Below are 21,619 nucleotides of genomic sequence, written 5' to 3'. Positions count from 1 at the left end.
GTATGACGCTACAACCTTTCCACACCTGTATTTGGGGAGTTTCTCCCATTCTTCTCTGCAGATCCTCATGCTCTTAGGTTGGATGAGGAGCGTCATTGCACAGCTATTTTCAGGTCTCTCCAGATATGTTCGATCAGGCTCTGGCTGGGCCACTCAAGGACATTCAGAGACTTTTCCCGAAGCCACTCCTGCGTTTCCTTGGCTGCCTGCTTAGGGTTGTTGTCCTGTTGGAAGGTGAACCTTAACCCCAGTCTGAGAACCTGCTCCAGAGCGCTCAGGACTTCATCAAGGATCTCTCTGTACTTTGCTCCGTTCATCTTTCCCCCGATGCTGACTAGTCTAGGAGTCTGTCTCTGAAAAACATCCCCACAAGCATGAGGCTGCCACCACCATCCTTCACCGTAGGGATGGTGCCAGGTTTCTTCCAGATGGGACGCTTGGCGTTCAGGCCAAAGACTTCAATGTTTCATCAAACCAGAGAATCATGTTTCTCATGGTCGGACAGTCCTTTCGTTGCCTCCAAGCAAGCTGTCATGTGGCTTCTGTCTGCTCACTTTACCATAAAAGCCTGATTGATGGAGTGCTGCAGAGATGGTTGTCCTTCTGGAAAGTTCTCCCATCTCCACAAAGGAGCTCTGTCAGAGTGACCATCCGGGATCTTTGTTACCTCCCAGAACAAGGCCCTTCTCCCCTGATTGCTCAGTTTGGCTGGGTGCACCAGCTCTAGGAAGAGTGTTGGTGATTCCAAACTTCTTCCATTTATGAATGGAGGAGGACACTGTTCTTGGGGACCTTCAATGCTGCAGACATGTTTTGGTACCCTTCCCCAGATCTGTCCCTTGAGACAATCCTGTCTCGGAGCTCTACGGACAATTTCTTTGACCTCATGGCTTGGTTTTTGCTCTCACATGTACTGTCAACTGTGGGACCTTATATAGACAGGTGTGTGCCTTTCCAAATCATGTTCAATCAATTGAATTTACCCCAGGTGTACTCCAATCAAGTTGTAGAAACATCTCAAGGATGATCAATGGAAACAGGATGCACCTGATCTCAATTTCGAGTCCTATCGCAAAGGGTCTGAATAATTATGTAAATAAGGTATTTCCGTGTCTGAATACTTTCCGAATGCACAATGCTGCTGAAGTATTGTGAAATCTTGGGTCGATACATTTAATTAAGATTATAGAAAGGTGAATGGCTAATAAATAAACAATATAATGTACATAGATGATTACACTGTATTACTTGTTAAGTTATGTACAATGCAAATACTTCAAGGAATTAATTATCATGGGGTGTCTTTCAGGCTATGGCATATGCATATCTGGCAGTAATATTTGTTTTTTTCCCCCCACCCAGAATAATTCCCACCTTTTTTATATTATTAGTAAATGCACAGAAGTTAGGAATTGATTGAGATATTTTATTAAAAAAATATGGTCTTATTTGGGAGTATTTCTCACAGTAGAGGAGAAAGTGCATCTCTGTCTCTACTAGAGGTCGACCGATTATGATTTTTCAACGCCGATACCGATTTATTGGAGGACCAAAAAAAAGCCGATACCGATTAATCGGCCTTTTAAAAAAATCATTTTTTATTTTTAGTTATTTGTAATAATGACAATTACAATAATGCTGAATGAACACTTATTTAACTTAATCTAATACATCAATAAAATAAATTTAGCCTCAAATAAATAATGGAACATGTTCAAAAAAACAAAGTGTTGGAGAAGAAAGTAAAAGTGCAATATGTGTCATATAAGAAAGCTAACGTTTAAGTTCCTTGCTCAGAACATGAGAACATATGAAAGCTGGTGGTTCCTTTCTACATGAGTCTTCAATTATCCCAGGTAAGAAGTTTTAGGTTGTAGTTATTATAGGACTATTTCTCTCTATACCATTTTGTATTTCATTAACCTTTGACTATTGGATGTTCTTATAGGCACTTTAGTATTGCCAGTGTAACAGTATAGCTTCCGTCCCTCTCCTCGCTCCTACCTGGGCTCGAACCAGGAACACAACGACAACAGCCACCCACAAAGCAGCGTTACCCATGCAGAGCAATTTGAACAACCACTCCAAGTCTCAAAGCGAGTGACGTTTGAAACGCTATTAGCGCACACCCCGCTAACTAGCTAGCCATTTCACATCGATTAAACCAGCCTAATTTTGGGAGTTGATAGGTTGAAGTCATAAACAGCTGCTGGCAAACGCAACAAAGTGCTGTTTGAATGAATGCTTACGAGCCTGCTGCTGCCTACCATCGCTCAGTCAGACTGCTCTATCAAATCATAGACTTAGTTATAACATGATAAAACACAGAAATACAAGCCTTAGTTTCCAGATTCGACCATATTAATGACCTATCATCTCGAAAACAAGATGATTATTCTTTCAGTGAAATACGGAACCGTTCCGTATTTTATCTAACGAGTGGCATCCATCAGTCTAAATATTCCTGTTACATTGGACAACCTTCAATGTTATGTCATAATTACGTAAAATGAACGCAAAAGAAGTGACACAATTTCACCTGGTAAATATTGCCTGCTAACCTGGATTTCTTTTAGCTAAATATGCAGGTTTAAAAATATATACTTCTGTGTATTGATTTTAATTAAGGCATTGATGTTTATAGTTAGGTCCACATTGGAGCAACGATACGCACCGCATCGATTATATGCAACGCAGGACACGCTAGATAAACTAGGAATATCATCAACCATGTGTAGTTAACTAGTGATTATGATTGTTTTTTTATAAGATACGTTTAATGCTAGCTAACAACTTACCTTGGCTTACTGCATTTGCGAAACAGGCAGTCTCCTCGTGGAGTGCAATGTAATCAGGTGGTTAGAGCGTTGGACTAGTTAACTGTAAGGTTGCAAGATTGAATCCCTCGATCTGACAAGGTAAAAATCTGTAGTTCTGCCCCTGAACGAGGCAGTTAACCCACCGTTCCTCGGCCGTTATTGAAAATAAGAATGTTTTCTTAACTGACTTGCCTAGTTAAATAAAGATTAAATAAAGTTGTTAAAAAAAAGAAGAAAAAAATCGGCCAAATCGGTGTACAAAAATACCGATTACCGATTGTTATGAAAACTTGAAATCGGTCCTAATTAATCGGTCAACCTCTAGTCTCTACCTTCCCTGGCGTGCAGGGACCACTCTTTGGTTAGCCCTGTCTTTTTGTGTCTCCCTTTTTCTTTAGCTAATTGGTGGTTGCTCTGACAGATTAGAGATATTCTGCCCATTTGTATTACCTTTTGATTGCCAAATAGCAATTTAGTTTATTCTGTGTTTTTGTTTCATCTTCACAATTTGTCAAGTAGGTTTTAATTTTTGTAACAATTTGATGAATTTCCTTGTTTTAATAATAGGGTTGTTTAGTGTTTTTAACCACTGACATAGGGAACTCTTTTCAGGGTTCAGCTCTTGAGCTTCCAGTGCTTTGAATTGTAAGAATGTTTTGGGGCTTAATCTGAAATGATGCCAAAATGTTAGTGTCCTTTTCTTTTATATTTACAATTTAAAGGGAATCGTCCGAGTTCCGCTCTGCATGCATTATTTGGTACTTTCTTTTGGATATTTAGGATAATTCTGCAAAATTTTATGTAGATTTTCTATCTGTTTTTTCTCCCAAAGCTCATAATCGTAATTACAGGTTGGACCCCAAACCTCACTCCCATATAGTGCAATTGGTAAAATTACACTTGAATATTTTGCACCAGATTTGGATATGAATATCTATTTTTGAGAAATGTCTTTTTATGGAGTAAAATGCTTTGCAGGCAATCCACCAGAGGCACTGATTTTTAGTCCCAGGTAGTTGTACAATTGGGCATGTTCATCCATGGTATTTCCTAATTTGAAGGAGTGTCTTTGAAGGAGTGTTTGGTTTTCTGTAAGTTGATGCTGTATTCCCAAATAATGTTAAGTTGTTCCTGTAGACCTTGCTCTGTTGGTGACAGTAGGACAAAGTCATCTGCATAGAGCAGGAATCTGACCTCATCTTTGAGTGTGTGTCCAGGGGCTGCAGATCAGTCCAACATCACTGCTAGTTCATTGATATAGATGTTGGACTTAAACTGCACCCTTGTCTCACCCCTCGCCCTTGTGCAAAAAACTCTATAGTTTTATTGTTCATTTTAATGCTACATGTGTTGTTCAAGTAAATAGATTTTATGATGTCATATACTTCACCCCTAACGCCACTTTGGAGGGTTTTGTAATATTATCCATTATGCCATATGGAATCAAAAGCATTCTTAAAATCAGCAAAACTCAGAGACATGCAAAGAACTTAGAAGCAACACCACAAATACTCTATAGATTGTGTTGTAGAATTACAACATTGTTAATCACATTACTCTTATATTAGAATGTAATCCTATATTAGTACTCACACTGTCTGTTTTTCTTAGAGGCAACACAATAGGATTGTTAGAACTTTCATGTGTCTGTGTGAAGGGAGAGAAGCCTGAGATTTAACGCTGACAAGTAGATTCACGATGGCTTGGTGATAACCTAAAGACTGCATTACATTCCAAACCATGATTAGTGTCTGTGTTCCTGTCTGTCGGTAACAGGGAGAACCAACCACCTGTTTATTTAAGGAAAGGATTTAGTATTCTAGATTGCATTAGTATTTTTGTCTAAGCAAGCAGTAAATAAACTAGAGACATATTTTCCGCAATGTAAATCTTGATGGTTGTTGCATACCTTTTTGTATAATTTCAACGTATCTGTTCTTCATCACAAGGACTCAGGAAGACTATAAAGAGTTGTAACCGAATCCTGTTTATTTGGGTTTTAACTCTACACCATTGGGTGGTTGTTAACGTTCCATTACTGCAGTAATTACTAATAAAGTTTGATTGTTTTTGAAGAACTCTAAGTCTCTCCTTTGATTAGAATAATTCACGACAATTGCTACACAAAAATACATTTTACTGTACTATATAACATAATGAGCACAGATCTGTGTCAATTCATGTTTAACCCAATCAAATAGAGTGCATTCTGTGAAGATGATGATTTTCTATGCCATTCATGGTATGGCATGATCTCGCTCCTCAGAACCGAAGCAGAGAACATGTTGTGCTCTGAGTTTCCACTCCGATTTCCAGGATCGTTTTGTGTTTTCATTTCGCCTGCTTTATTGGAGTGCAGAACTGTTAACAGTGCTTCTCACCACCTTGATTAGTTCCTTTCATCCCTGTTTCCCTGGCCCGGGCACAGGAGAGGTGATAACATAACATCTGTGATATGAAAAGGGTTGCAGTGAGTGCAAGTGCGTGGCATAGCCCTGCCACTGGTCTTAGTGCTGCTGTGTTTGACGGGCAACATGAACCTGGATTTACTGATGTGAGCTCTTAAGCACCGGAATCAATGAGTTGGGCTGTGTCCCAAATTGCACCCTATTCCCTTTTATAGTGTGCTACTTTTGACCAGGGCTCATAGGGAGAATGTATTGTGTGGTGTGCTGCAAAGTCCGCTTCATAATTCGGGATTCCCCCTATAGCTAGCTCGCTATCTAGCTAGCTAACTTTAGCTAATACCTAGCCATCTAGCTATGCATCGATGGAGGCACAGTGGGGTTGCTCATGTCGTGGCCCTATGGGTGAATGAATGGCTGGCTAGCTAGCTAGTGGCAATAGAGTACCACAGTATGAGTTGTCATAACCATAAAACCTAGCAGTCAAGCAAGTAAATGGTTCCAATTGTTTTTCCATCATAAATTTTTCCCAAAGGGGATTTTTGAAACATTTAAAATTAGCGCTGTGTTTTGTGTAGGCTTACCCTGGCGTGAAGTTTTGTTAACCGTGTAAATCTCTCTAAGGACAAGGTGACTTATCAATATATTTGCCTGTATTTACCCCCCCCCCCCCCCAAATTAAATGCTAATTAGCTGTTAATCTGGCTATCATAAAGAACTACAAATTCCATGATGATCTGGATGAGACTGCCAAATCAAGGCAAGGGTAAGAATCTCTGGATTAAATATGTTAGCAAAATTTAGTATGAATAAATACATTATTTTAAATTGACAATTCTGTAAACTTTCTTGTGCAAGTTTTAAATAGCAAAGGTATCAGCTAAAAATGTCGTGCAGGAGGTTGCAGGGATTTGTAGTCTTGCATGATGTCTACTTTGATGCTGATTAGCGTTTACGGAATCTGAGGGTAACTAGAGCCGAATATATCAAAGTCGCCTTCTCTGAGCGAGATTTACATGGTTATCAAAACATCACGCCAGCCCTTATTTTAAGTGTTTCTAAAATTTGCTATGGGAAAATGAATGGTGGAAAAAAGATTGGAACCATTTCCCTGTTTTGACAGCTAGGTTTTCTGGGTATTATGACACCTCCACTGTGGGGCTCTATACTGTAAAACAAAACACTTTGTTTGGACTGTGTAGAGCAGGGCTCTCTAACCCTGTTCCCATGTTGCAATTACTTAGTGCGCTGGCTACCTGACTGACTAACTACCCATTTTATGTAATTGTTACTGTAGCCTGCACAACTTACTTTTTTTCACAGCTGTCACATCCTGTTGTGCTCCAGAGCAGTTTGTTTTGTTTGTCAAAAATAAATAAATCCTAAATACATCTGTGCTCTCATTTGCACATGTTTCTTGGGGATCCTGAATGGTTTTGTGATACTCTCAACTCCTCATCATGTGGTACAGTATCAAACACATTCATAACTGTTTTATAACACCTCAAATGTCACTTTACTTACGGTACCTGTGCACACACTATAACTGCATATGACATGGTTATGCCGCCCATCATTCAATTCAATGCAATAATGTGACATAGTTTGGTAAATTATATAAGGATGTTATAACATCTGGTATGTAGAAACGTATGTACAGTAGCATGTAATACTGACAAGTTGTCATGCAGACTGTGTAATAGCAGTTGTTTTTAACAGTTGACATTCTCTTTTGGAATCAACCTGGGTATGTGTGAGCTGGATAGAAGGGCTGAGAGATGAGAGCTGGCTCCTGTTAAAGCTGTAGAATTGAGAACCTGATTTAGGACTGTGTGGAAACAAGAGAAATGGAGCTGTACAGTATACTGCTCCTAAAGGATATCTGCTGGGCTGGCACTCCTGTCCTGAACACACTGACTAACCATATGGCAGCATTATGTTAGGACTGTAGAGGAGATAACTACAGTTATATAGTATTCAGCTCCTAAAGGAGATGTGCTGTGCTGGCACTCCTGTCCTGAACACACTTTCACCTTTATGGCTAAATGTCCCCCAAAAATGTTTTTGTTGAGAGAAGTCATTTAGGGCATTCTGTTTTTGAGCGAAGCGGTTTCAGACCATTGGGAAGCTTTGTCCCTGTGCCTTGTCATTTTGGCAGAGAGAGACCCTATTGTTAATTTTAATGTAGATGTGTGGGTTTGTTTCTCCAGTCTTCTGGATAGAGAACAGCTCTGGCATCACACAAAGTGTAGACATTCCGTTGAGTCCCAAATGGAAACATATTCCCTATAGAGTGTACTACTTTTGAATAGTGCCCATAGCGACTAGGACGCCATTTAGGATGCAGCTTCTGACTGTTCAAGGAAACCAGAGACTATGTCTAGCTCTTGGAAAAGATGCCACTTGGAATACCAGAGCAACATTTTAAAAGGCTCTCAATGATAATTGATAATTAGAGGATTGACATTTTAAAGTGTAGGAAACGCTCATAATAAATGCATGACCGTCTGTATCGATTGCTTTGTCGCAGTAGAGATGTCAAATTTGTTGTATTGCTGCTGCCCCAAGAGTAGGGAAGGAGGGAGGGGGGAGGGAGAGTTGAATTAAAAGGTTCTGCCTAGGTTTATTAGAAGCTGTGGAGCGTAACTGTGACAACCTGACCAGGCCAGGTCTGTTCCTACTGCCGAAGGCGTTGGTTTTCAGAGCGTGACTGAATGTAGTTTCTTCAAATCACCTTCCTCTTCTCGTCTCACCCAATCTGACGTCTGTGCTTGAGTCTCAACAAGCGTATGGACTTGATGTTAGACTGGCACAGCAGTCTTAGGGCCTTTTTCACAGTATGTGAACTAAGATCTGATTTAAACATGAAGAAACCTTAATTATTTATTATTATGTTTGAGTCATTCCTCTTTCATGCTATCTCTTATTGTCAATAACATCTCTGGTGCCGTAGGTACATTTTCAAGAACTTACTTCTCTCTCAATGCTCATAAGAGTATTCTCTCTCTCGCTCTCAACCCTTTGTTACTCTTGAACCCTCTAGGACAGGGGTGGTTTGAATAAATCATTATTTTATGTTAAAAGATCCCTTTTTTCTCAGGGGAGAAACGATCTCAATCGACACGGCAATGACTCAAACTAAATCAAAACTGTGTATAAATGATCATGGACCTACAGTGCCTTGCGAAAGTATTCGGCCCCCTTGAACTTTGCGACCTTTTGCCACATTTCAGGCTTCAAACATAAAGATATAAAACTGTATTTTTTTGTGAAGAATCAACAAGTGGGACACAATCATGAAGTGGAATGACATTTATTGGATATTTCAAACTTTTTTAACAAATCAAAAACTGAAAAATTGGGCGTGCAAAATTATTCAGCCCCTTTACTTTCAGTGCAGCAAACTCTCTCCAGAAGTTCAGTGAGGATCTCTGAATGATCCAATGTTGACCTAAATGACTAATGATGATAAATACAATCCACCTGTGTGTAATCAAGTCTCCGTATAAATGCACCTGCACCGTGATAGTCTCAGAGGTCCGTTAAAAGCGCAGAGAGCATCATGAAGAACAAGGAACACACCAGGCAGGTCCGAGATACTGTTGTGAAGAAGTTTAAAGCCGGATTTGGATGCAAAAAGATTTCCCAAGCTTTAAACATCCCAAGGAGCACTGTGCAAGCGATAATATTGAAATGGAAGGAGTATCAGACCACTGCAAATCTACCAAGACCTGGCCATCCCTCTAAACTTTCAGCTCATACAAGGAGAAGACTGATCAGAGATGCAGCCAAGAGGCCCATGATCACTCTGGATGAACTGCAGAGATCTACAGCTGAGGTGGGAGACTCTGTCCATAGGACAACAATCAGTCGTATATTGCACAAATCTGGCCTTTATGGAAGAGTGGCAAGAAGAAAGCCATTTCTTAAAGATATCCATAAAAAGTGTCGTTTAAAGTTTGCCACAAGCCACCTGGGAGACACACCAAACATGTGGAAGAAGGTGCTCTGGTCAGATGAAACCAAAATTGAACTTTTTGGCAACAATGCAAAACGTTATGTTTGGCGTAAAAGCAACACAGCTGAACACACCATCCCCACTGTCAAACATGGTGGTGGCAGCATCATGGTTTGGGCCTGCTTTTCTTCAGCAGGGACAGGGAAGATGGTTAAAATTGATGGGAAGATGGATGGAGCCAAATACAGGACCATTCTGGAAGAAAACCTGATGGAGTCTGCAAAAGACCTGAGACTGGGACGGAGATTTGTCTTCCAACAAGACAACGATCCAAAACATAAAGCAAAATCTACAATGGAATGGTTAAAAAATAAACATATCCAGGTGTAGAATGGCCAAGTCAAAGTCCAGACCTGAATCCAATCGAGAATCTGTGGAAAGAACTGAAAACTGCTGTTCACAAATGCTCTCCATCCAACCTCACTGAGCTCGAGCTGTTTTGCAAGGAGGAATGGGAAAAAATGTCAGTCTCTCGATGTGCAAAACTGATAGAGACATACCCCAAGCGACTTACAGCTGTAATCGCAGCAAAAGGTGGCGCTACAAAGTATTAACTTAAGGGGGCTGAATAATTTTGCACGCCCAATTTTTCAGTTTTTGATTTGTTAAAAAGGTTTGAAATATCCAATAAATGTCGTTCCACTTCATGATTGTGTCCCACTTGTTGATGATTCTTCACAAAAAAATACAGTTTTATATCTTTATGTTTGAAGCCTGAAATGTGGCAAAAGGTCGCAAAGTTCAAGGGGGCCGAATACTTTCGCAAGGCACTGTACAGTTAGTCTCTCTACTCTGTCCAGCTTGCTAACAGTTATCGAAACTAAAGCACATTTTTGACAGTGAAGTGCAGCCCTCCGGGGCAAAATGAGTTTGGCAAAATTAGTTTTTTAATCTAGGGTAACCAACTGCCTGGCTTTATAAATCATCAATGTATCTACAGAAATACAGTGCATTCTGAAAGTTTTCAGAGCCACTCTTTTCCACATTTTGTTACAGCCATATTCTTTTATTTTTTTCCCCCTCAGCAATCTACACAATACCCCATAATGTCAAAGCAAAAACAGGTTTTTAGAATTTGTCGCATTTATTTTTTATAAACTATTACATTAACATACAGTGGGGAGAACAATTATTTGATACACTGCCAATTTTGCAGGTTTTCCTACTTACAAAGCATGTAGAGGTCTGTCATTTTTATCATAGGTACACTTCAACTGTGAGAGACAGAATCTAAAACAAAAATCCAGAAAATCACATTGTATGATTTTTAAGTAATTAATTAGCAGTGGTTAACAGTGGGATAACTGCCTTGTTCAGGGGCAGAACGACAGATTTATACCTTTTCAGCTCAGGGATTCAATCTTACAACCTTACGGTTAACTAGTCCAACGCTCTAACCACCTGCCTCACGAGGAGCCCGCCTGTTACGCGAGGTAAGTTGCTAGGCAGCATTAAACTTATCTTATAAAAAACCATCAATCACTAGTTATAACTACACATGGTTGATGATATTACAAGTTTATCTAGCGTGTCCTGCGTTGCATATAATCGATGCAGTGCGCATTCGCGAAAAAGGACTGTCGTTGCTCCAACGTGTTCCTAACCATAAACATCAATGCCTTTCTTAAAATCAATACACAGAAGTATGTATTTTTAAACCTGAATATTCAGCTAAAAGAGATCCAGGTTAGCAGGCAATATTAACTAGGTGAAATTGCGTCACTTCTCTTGCGTTCATTGCACGCAGAGTCAGAGTATATGCAACAGTTTAGGCCGCCTGGCTCATTGTGAACTAATTTGCCAGAATGTTACGTAATTATGACATAACATTGAAGGTTGTGCAATGTAACAGGAATATTTAGACTTATGGATGCCACCCGTTAGATAAAATACGGAAAGGTTATGTATGTCACTGAAAGAATAAATGTTTTGTTTTTGAGATAATAGTTTCCAGATTCAACCATGTTAATGACTTAAGGCTCATATTTCTGTGTGTTATTATGTTTATAATTAAGTCTATGATTTGATAGAGCAGCCTGACTGAGCAATGGTAGGCACTCAATGGTAAGCATTCAATCAAAAAGCACTTTTGTGCATGGTGCCAGCAACTCTTCGCAATGCTTCAAGCATTGCACTGTTTATGACTTCAAGCCTATCAACTCCCGAGATTTGGCTGGTGTAACCGATGTGAAATGGCTAGCTAGTTAGCAGGGTGCGCGATAATAGCGTTTCAAACGTCACTCGCTCTGAGATTTGGAGTAGTTGTTCCCCTTGGGTAACGCTGCTTCGAGGGTGGCTGTTGTCGACGTGTTCCTGGTTCGAGCCCAGGAAGGAGCGAGGAGAGGGATGGAAGCTATACTGTTACACTGGCAATACTAAAGTGCCTATAAGAACATCCAATAGTCAAAGGTATATGAAGTAGAAATCATATTATATATTTCTCTCTATATAACTACAACCTAAAACTTATTATGTTAAAAGGAACCACCAGCTTTCATATGTTCTGAGCAAGGAACTTAAAGTTAGCTTTCTTACATGGCACATATTGCACTTTTATTTTCTTCTCCAACACTTTGTTTTTGCATTATTTAAACCAAATTGAACATGTTTCATTATTTATTTGAGGCTAAATTGATTTTATTGATGTATTATATTAAGTTAAAATAAGTGTTCATTCAGTATTATTGTACTTGTTATTATTTATTTATTTTAAATCGGCCAATGTAATCGGTATCGGCTTTTTTTGGTCCGCCAATAATCAGTATCGGTATCAGCGTTGAAAAATCATAATCGGTCGACCTCTAGTTTAAACGGTGTAATAAAAATACAATGTACAGCAGTATAAATATTTTATTAGCTATGTTGAGAATACATTATTTAAATACACAGTACAAAACCCTATGGCAGAATGAATAGAATTGCAGTAAATTAGCTTCCAGACCCGAGACAGGCAGTGTGCCCCCAATGATGCGTTGTGAGGCGTCTGTTTCCAAAAGAGCCAGTTTGCGCTGTTCTGTGAAGGGAGTAGTACACAGCGTTGTATGAGATCTTCAGTTTCTTGGCAATTTCTTGCATGGAATGGCCTTCATTTCTCAGAATAGAATAGACTGATGAGTTTCAGAAGAAAGTTATTTGTTTCTGGCCATTTTCAGCCTGTAATTGAACCCACAAATGCTGATGCTCCATATACGGCCTACAGGGAGGAGGTGAGGACCCTCGGAGTGTGGTGTCTGGAAAATAACCTCCCACTCAACGTCATTAAAACAAAGGAGATGATTGTAGGCTACAGGAAACAGCAGAAGGAGCACCCCCCCCCCCCCCCCCCCCCCCATCCACATCGATGGGACAGTAGTGTAGAAGGTTCCTCGGTGCACACATCACAGACAAACTGAAATCGTCCACCCACACAGACAGCGTGGTGAAGAAGGCACAACAGCTTTGGCTTGTCACCTTAAACCCTCACAAACTTTTACAGATGCACAATTGAGAGCATCCTTTTGGGCTGTATCACCGTCTGGTACGGCAATTGCACTGCCCTCAACCGCAAGGCTCTCCAGAGGTTGGTGTGGTCTGCACAACGCATCACCGGGGACAAAGTTCCTGCACTCCAGGATACCTACAGCACCCGATGTCACAGGAAGGCCAAAAAAATCAAGGACAACAACCACCCGAGCCACTGCCTCTTCACCTTGCTGTCATCCAGAAGGCGAGGTCAGAACAGGTGCATCAAAGCTGGGACCAAGAGACTGAAGAACACTTTCTATCTCAAGGCCATCAGACTGTTAAACACCATCACTAACATAGACTCAAATCTCTGGCCATTTAAATAAATTGACTTAATAAAGGTGTCACTTTAATAATGTTTACATATCCTACATTACTCATCTCATATGTATATACTGTGTTCTTTACCATCTACTGCATCTTGTCTATGCCGCACTCCATCGCTCATCCTTATATTTATATGTACATATTCTATTCATCCGTTTAAATTTGTGTGTATAAGGTAGTTGTTGTGAATTTGTTAGATTACTTGTTAGATATTACTGCATAGTCAGAACTATGCACAAGCATTTCGCTACACTTGCATTATCTGCTAACCATGTGTATGTGACCAATGAAATTTGATTTGATACTAAACTAGTCTAAAGAAGGCCAGTTTTATTGCTTCTTTAATCAGCACAACAGTTTTTTAAGCTGTGCTAACATAATTGCAAAAGGGTTTTCTAATGATCAATTAGCCTTTAAAAATAAATTATAAGCTTGGATTAGCTAACACAACGTGCCATTGGAACACAGGAGTGATGGTTGCTGATAATGGGCCTCTGTACGCCTATGTAGATATTCCATAAAAAAATCAGTCGTTTCCAGCTACACTAGTCATTTACAACATTAACAATGTCTACACTGTATTTCTGATCAATTTAATGTTTTTTTAATGGACAAAAAAAATGTGCTTTTCCTTTACAAAACAAGGACATTTCTAAGTGACCCCAAACTTTTGAACGGTATGGTAGGTATTCTTCTTGTCCAAGTGGGATAGGGCAGTGCAATGGCGATTGTGTGGTCTGTGGATCTGTTGGGGTGGTATGCAAATTGTAGTGGGTGAGGTGAGGTGAGGTGGAGGTAAAAATTATTCTTAACTAGCCTCTTAAAGCACTTCATGATGACAGAAGTGAGTGCCAAGGGGCGATAGTCATTTAGTTCAGTTACATTTTTCTTTCTTGGATACAGGAACAATAGTGGACATTTTTAAAGCAAATAGGGACAACGGACTGGGATAAGGAGAGATTTGAATATGTCCACAAACACTCCAGCCAGCTGGTCTGCACATGCTCCAAGGACGTGGCTTGGGATACCGTCTGGGCTGGCAGCCTTGCGAGGGTTAACACGCTTAAATGGCTTACTCGCGTCAGCCACGGAGATCGGGGGCACACAGTCCTCGTGAGTGACAGGAGCCCACATCGGCGGCTCTGTTTTCCTCGACGCGGGTGAAGAAGGTGTTTAGCTTGTCCCGGAGAGAGGCGTCGGTGTCCACATCGTGGCAGGCTTTCCCTTTATTGTATCTGAGTGCCTGGAGTCCCTGCCACGTTTCTCATGTCTGAGCTGTTGAATTGGGACTCCACTTTGTCCATGTACTGTCATTTTGACTTAAGGAGGTCGTAGCTGGTCTGTTTGTACATGTCCATGTTCTCAGTCACCCTGCCACGGTTCCATGCGTTGGTTCACGCTTTCAGTTTTGCACAAATGTTGTTATCCAAACCAAAAACCGTGTATAGATAAGTTCTAATCGTCACAGTAGGAACAACATCCTCTATGCATTTCCTGATGAACCTAGTCACTGTGTCATAGTATATTTCGATACTATTCCCAAAAGTGACCAGTCCGCCTGATCAAAACAATGTTGAACCATAGATTCCGACTGGTCAGACCAACATTGAACAGTCTTTACCACGGCTGCCTCATCATGCTTAAGTTTCTGCCTATAGGCGGGGAGAAGCAGGATGTAGGCTTGATCTCATTTGGTGGAAGGGAGGGCTGGGAAGGACCTTGTAGCCATCCTGGAAGCAAGAGAAACAATGGTCAAGAGTATTCTCTCTGTGTAGCAGAGAACATGTGTTGATAGAATTTCGGGAGCTTTATCCTCAGATTTATTTTATTAAAGTCACCAGCTACAATAAATGCTGCCTCGGGATTTGTGGTTTCCAGTTTGCACAAAATCCAGTGTAGTTTTTGGAGACGTCGTGGTGTCAGCTCGGGGGTAATATACACCACAGTGACAATAACCAAAGATAATTATCTCTGGAGGTAATGCGGTCACCATTCTAGATCGGGAGAACAAAAGGACTTGAGTTCCTGTACGTTACCACAATCGCTTGGGGGGAAAAACGCCCCTTTTCTAAAAAAATTTAAAAATAAATTTCATTAATTAACTATGAAGTGTAAACAATAGCCACTTATTTCCCTTCATAGTTTGTTTGCCTAAGCATGCCCATCAACTACATACCATTTTTCTTCTGCAAACATTGCTTTTTTTGTGTCATCATTGGACAGGGAGGGCTCGTCACCCCACGTTACCCTATGTCCTGTATTTCTAGGAGTACTTAAAAAAAGAAATCACTAAGAGGACACTTGAAATGTCTAATACCATCTTCGCTCTTGATTTCTCATTTTGTTTTCTGAAGAGGAATAAACCAAAGTACTTTGAATCATAGAAGACTATTTACGAAAGATACTTACTTTACGCAACAGATTTTCCATTGCAGTGTTCCATTCCCATAAATGCTCATATCATATGAAGGTAATTACATCTACACGTCCTCAAATTAAGGTTGAGGGATCATTTCTAATAATATAGCCACTCAGGCACTGGAATAGAAGCCTAACTCATTCCCGGCCGCTGTCAAACACTGATCAATGGTAATCATTTGAATCCATTCTATTTTAGTCAGTCTCTTCATCATTTAAAGCAGGGATATTACTGTATAGAATAAATCATTAATCAGCCTAAACTGTATTCTGTATCACCTGAATCTGTTTTGATTTAACATTTGAAAGTTGATCAGTAAATCAACATTGCAGTAATCAGATTGACATTTATATTATATTTTTGTTTTCAGTACCAGAAACATAAGGGTACTACTACTCTGTTTATCCATACTAATTATTTTAAGTGCGTGTCAGTTTGCATGCTCAGTCTAGATTAACGGAGGTAAAATAATGTGAAGTGCGTTAAAGGACAGAATAAACTTGTTTTTGTCATATCTTTACACATTTATGCCTAAAAAACATTTATCTGCTTTCCTGTGACATTCGGCACGGCTAAACAAGGACACAAGAAGTTCACCTTGCATGTGGATTACCAGGTCAATCCAGTTCAGTGATTGCCATATGCAAGGTAGACTTGTTGTGTCCTTGTATAGCTGTGCAGAATGTCACAGGGGAGAAAATTAATTTAAGGATTAGGTTGTGTGGAAAGGAAATATCTGCCAGGCAGCTGAGGATATCTATAATACAACAGACCTTCAATGGTTCACATGGGTTCACACCTGTAGGTTTTCTCAGGGGAGATCACACTCACTACTGGACATTGTTGTAATGGAAATATTCAATATCTACCATAGAAATAATTACATTTGTATTACACATGTACAATACTTCAGACCTAACAATACTTCAGACCTAATCTTGTCCCCAGCTGGCTTTCCCTTTATGTGGTAGAAATTGAGCTTTGGGACGAGGTTACTTCACTCTACACACCAGGGATCATCAACTAAATTCAGCTACTGGCTGATTCCTTTTTTTTTTTTAGTCGGTGGACTGGAACTTGACTACAAATAATTATTACACTGCAAATTGACCACAAGAAGCCCAAACAGATGTATTTGACTAAAACATAGTCATTTCAAAAGATCACGTATCTCTATTATGTGTGGGAATACTTGGGAACAGATTTTCACTATTCAAATCAATTTTATTGGTCACACACATTTAGCAGATGTTATTGCGGGTGGCGCAAAATGCTTGTATTAAGTAAAATCACTTAGTATTTTTTTTTTTTTTTGTATTCCATGTCCAACAATGAAAATGCAAAAAATATATATACACTGAAGAAAAATATAAATGCAACAATTTCAAAGATTTTACTGAGTTACAGTTAATGAAAGCCATTCAGTATCTGGTGTGACCACCATTTGCATCATGCAGCGCATGATGATTGTGGATGTTGTCCCACTCCTCTTCAATGGCTGTTGGAGGCAGTTCATGGGAGAGAAATTAACATTAATTCTCTGGCAACAGCTCTGGTAGACATTCCTGCAGTCAGAAAGCTAATTGCACACTCCCTCAACTTGAGACCGCTTTGGTGTTGTGTGACAAAACTGCACATTTTAGAGTGGAATTCTATTGTCCCCAGTACAAGGTGCACATGTGTGACGATCATGCCGTTTAATCAGCTTCTTGATATGCCACACCTGTCAGGAGGATGGATTATTTTGAAATGCTCACTAACAGGGATGTAAATAGATTTGTGCACAGCATTTGATAGAAGCTTTTTGTGTTTATCGAAGATTTCCTTGATATTTTATTTCAGCTCATGAAAATGGGACCAACACATGACTTGTTTATTTTATAAACGGGGGGGGGGTCAAATTAAACCAATTGGGGGACCCTGCCCTACAGTATTGCTTGCTCACTTACAAAACACCATGAACATTTCTATGTAATACACTTGAGACCATGGCCACTAGACACAGAGGGCAAGCATTTTGAGGAAATGTGACATATTATTAGAGCATTGAGCTGCAGTATGACTCATATTTCTGTTGCCACGGTGTCCTTTGTCCCTCCCAAATGGCACCCTATTTATTTGTGCACAACTTTTAGCTGTTTGAATCCCAGATTGCCACTTCAACTGGCCACCAGATTGTTGGAAATTGCATCTGGAGATGACTAATTTGCATTAGTTTCAGGTGCAAACATTTCTCTGTCTCAAATGTATTGTGTCCTGCTATCAATATGGAACAGATCACTAATATATGCATAACTGGCTTGCGTCATTACACCCATATGCCAACGACCAGAGCTAGAAGGGAGCCAGACTGAAAAAGGGAAATCTGTGATTTTCAATTCAATACATAATGACATTTACTAATTTCATATGACAAGACAGGAGACAAGCAGTGAGGCTTTTTCTCTTACTGTGTGAATAGAAAAGTAAAGCAGATTGTCATGGCTCAACTATATAGACGATTTTTAAACTCAACGATTTACAATTGGAGTTGAGCGGCGACTAGTGTGGACTGACTGGAGCGCCCACGTCACATGGCATTTCTTAAAATAAAAACACTATTGATTTCAGCACCCACAGAATAGCCTGCAATTGCACGCTACATTGTTCTGCATCATAAATCATGTGGAGTTTAGTCGGCTACTATATGGGACTATTGAGCGCCACATTGGACGTGTTATAATACCCTTAAAACCTAGCGGTCAAACACTGAAATGGTTCCAATTGTTTTTCCACCATTTATTTTATTTATTGTGGATTTTAGAAATACTTCAAATAAGGGATGTGTTTCGTGTAGGCTTACCTTGGTGTGATGTTTTGATATCCATGTAAATCTCTCTCGGACAATGTGGCTTTTATCAATATATTCGGCTCTATTTACTCTGATTCAAAAATGCTAATTAGCATCAAAGTAGACATCATACAAGACTACAAATCCCTGCAAGCTCCTGCTCTTAATCTCTAGCTGACACTTTAGCTGTCATGTAGCTAGCTAGTTTGAACTTGATCCAAAAAAAATATATATTGAACATTTTAACATTACTCTTCCATATTTTATTTAACTAATTTGTTTTTATTCATCCTTTTGGTCTTGTACAGAAGACTATCCTAGTAGCAGTCAGATATTTATAATGTGCCATGAATAGTAGGCTAGTTTTTGCAAAGCAGCAATATAAGTAGCCAGCTACCTATCTAGGTGATATTAGCAACAGACCTTTTATTTTATCAGATCCTTTTCTCCTTCAGCCGGTGGAGGTCTTGATTTAATGCCTTATCATTTCTGACAACGATATGAACAAGGGGAAATCTCTTTCAATTTGTGGTAATAGAATGGACTCCTGTATTAAAGCAATTCCGAAGTAAATTGTTGACATGTCCTGTTGCAGATTTTAAGCCAGTTTAACACACCACATCTATCCACAATCATAAATGAATAAGCATATTTATTTGAGAAAAATGCACCTAGTCACCCATTTATCAGGTCAAACACCTGAACTCCAACAATTGTTTTTAAAGAAATCAAAATGGTAAACAATACATACTCACCGGCCAGTTTTAGGTACGCCATCCATTCTTGAAAATGGGCCGCACCTACAGACAGTGAGTCATGGCTTGTTATATGATTATTTTTTCAATGTTTTATTTCACCTTTTATTTCACCAGGTAGGCTAGTTGAGAACAAGTTCTCATTTACAACTGCGACCTGGCCAAAATAAAGCAAAGCCGTGCGACACAAACAACAACACGGAGTCACACATGGAATAAACAAACATACAGTCAATAATACAATAGAGAAAGTCTATATACAGTGTGTGCAAGTGAGATAGGATAAGGGGGTGAGGCAATAAATAGGCCATAGTGGCGAAATTATTACAGTATGGCAAATTAAACACTGGGGTGAAAGATGTGCAGAAGATGAGTGTGCAAGTAGTAGTACTGGGGTGCAAAGGAGCAAAATAAATAAATACAGTATGGGGAAGAAGTAGTTGGATGGGCTATTTACAGATTGGCTATGTGCAGTGATCTGTGAGCTGCTCTGACAGTTGGTGCTTAAAGCTAGGGAGGGGGTTATGAGTCTCCAGCTTCAGTGGTTTTTGCAGTTCCTTCCAGTCATTGGCAGCAGAGAACTGGAAGGAACGGCGGCCAAAGGAGAAATTGGCTTTGGGTGTGACCAGTGAAATATACCTGCTGGAGTGCGTGCTGCGGGTGGGTGCTTCTATGGTGAACAGTGAGCTAAGGTGGGGCTTTACCTAGCAACGACTTATAGATGACCAGAAGCCAGCGGGTTTGGCGACGGATATGATGCGACGGATATGAAGGCCAGCCAACGAGAGCATACAAGTCGCAGTGGTGGGTAGTATATGGGGCTTTGGTGGCAAAACGCATGGCACTGTGATAGACTGCATCCAATTTACTGAGTAGAGTGTTGGAGGTTATTTTGTAAATGACATCGCCAAAGTCCAGGATCGGCAGGATAGTCAGTTTTACGAGGGTATGTTTGGCAGCATAAGTGAAGGATGCTTTGTTGCGAAATAGGAAGCCGATTCTAGACTTAATTTTGGATTGGAGATGCTTAATATGAGTCTGGAAGGAGAGTTTACAGTCTAACAAGACACCTAGGTATTTCTAGATGTCCACATATTTTAAGTCAGAACCGTCCAAAGTAGTGATGCTGGACTGGCGGGCAGGTGCTTGTCGCGATCGGTTGAAGAGCTTGCATTTAGTTTTACTTGCATTTAAGAGCAGCTGGAGGTCACGGAAGGAGAGTTGTATGGCATTGAAGCTCGTCTGGAGGTTAATTAACACAGTGTCCAAAGAAAGGCCAGAAGTATACAGAATGGTATCATCTGCATAGAGGTGGATCAGAGAATCACCAGCAGCAAGAGCAACATAATTGATGTATACAGAGAAGAGTCGGCCCAAGAACTGAACCCTGTGGCACCCCCATAGAGACTGCCAGAGGTCTGGACAACAGGCCCTCAGTTTAATGTGTCAAATCGATGTCTGAGAAGTAGTTGGTGAACCAGGCGAGGCAGTCTTTTGAGAAACCAAGGCTGTTGAGGCTGCCGATAAGAATGGGGTTGTTGACCGAGTCGAAAGCCTTGGCCAGGTCTATGAATACAGCTGCACAGTATTGTCTCGTCTCTTATCGAGGTGCACCCATAACCAGCTCGGAAACCAGATTGCATAGCGGAGAAGGTACGGTGGGATTCGAAATGGTCGTTGATCTGTTTGTTAACTTGTCTTCCGAAGACCTTAGAAAGGAAGGATAGAATAGATATAGGTCTGTAGCAGTTTGGGTCTAGAGTGTCTCCCCCTTTGAAGAGGGAGATGACCGCGTCAGCTTTCCAATCTTTGAACAGGCTAGTAATAGGGATTGCAACAATTTCGGCTGATAATTTTAGAAAGAGAGGGTCCAGATTGTCTAGCCCTGCTGATTTGCAACTCTTTCAGAACATCAGCTATCTGGATTTGGGTGAAGGAGAAATGGGGGAGGTTTGGGCAAGTTGCTGTGCGGGGTTCAGGGCTGTTGACCAGGGTAGAGGTGGCCAGGTGGAAAGCATGGCCAGCCGTAGAAAAATGCTTATTGAAATTCTCAATTATCGTGGATTTATCGGTGGCGACAGTATTTCCTAGCCTCAGTGCAGTGGACTTTACAGTGTTCCAGAACTTTTTGGAGTTTGTGCTGCAGGATGAAAAATTCTGTTTGAAAAAGCTAGCCTTTGCTTTCCTAACTGCATGTGTATATTTGTTTCTAACGTCCCTGAAAAGTTGCATATCGCGGGGACTATTTGATGCTAATGCAGTACTCCACAGGATGTTTTTGTGCTGGTCAAGGGCAGTCATGTCTGGAGTGAACTACGGGCTATATCTGTTCCTGGTTCTACATTTTTTGAACGGGACATGCTTATTTAAGATTATGTTGAATGCACTTTTAAAGAATAACCTGGCATCTTCTACTGACGGAATGAGGTCAATATCCTTCCAGGATACCCGGGCCAGGTCGACTAGAAAGGCCTGCTCGCTGAAGTGTTTTAGGGAGCGTTTGACAGTGATGAGGGGTGGTCGCTTGACCGCAGACCCATTA

General features: G+C 40.3%; 1 protein-coding gene across 1 annotated transcript in view; it reads left to right on the top strand.

Moving 5' to 3' along the window:
* The window catches only part of npdc1b (neural proliferation, differentiation and control, 1b), a 51,131-nt gene that overhangs the window by 1,277 nt on the left and 28,235 nt on the right, over positions 1-21,619 (top strand). The window lies entirely within an intron of this gene.

This window comes from Oncorhynchus mykiss, chromosome 6 (assembly GCF_057628025.1).
Source record: "Oncorhynchus mykiss isolate SJ-2025 chromosome 6, ASM5762802v1, whole genome shotgun sequence".
Classification (NCBI taxonomy): Eukaryota; Metazoa; Chordata; class Actinopteri; order Salmoniformes; family Salmonidae; genus Oncorhynchus; species Oncorhynchus mykiss.
Note: the sequence above shows the minus strand (reverse complement) of the source record. Positions and strands in the feature narration are given on the sequence as shown.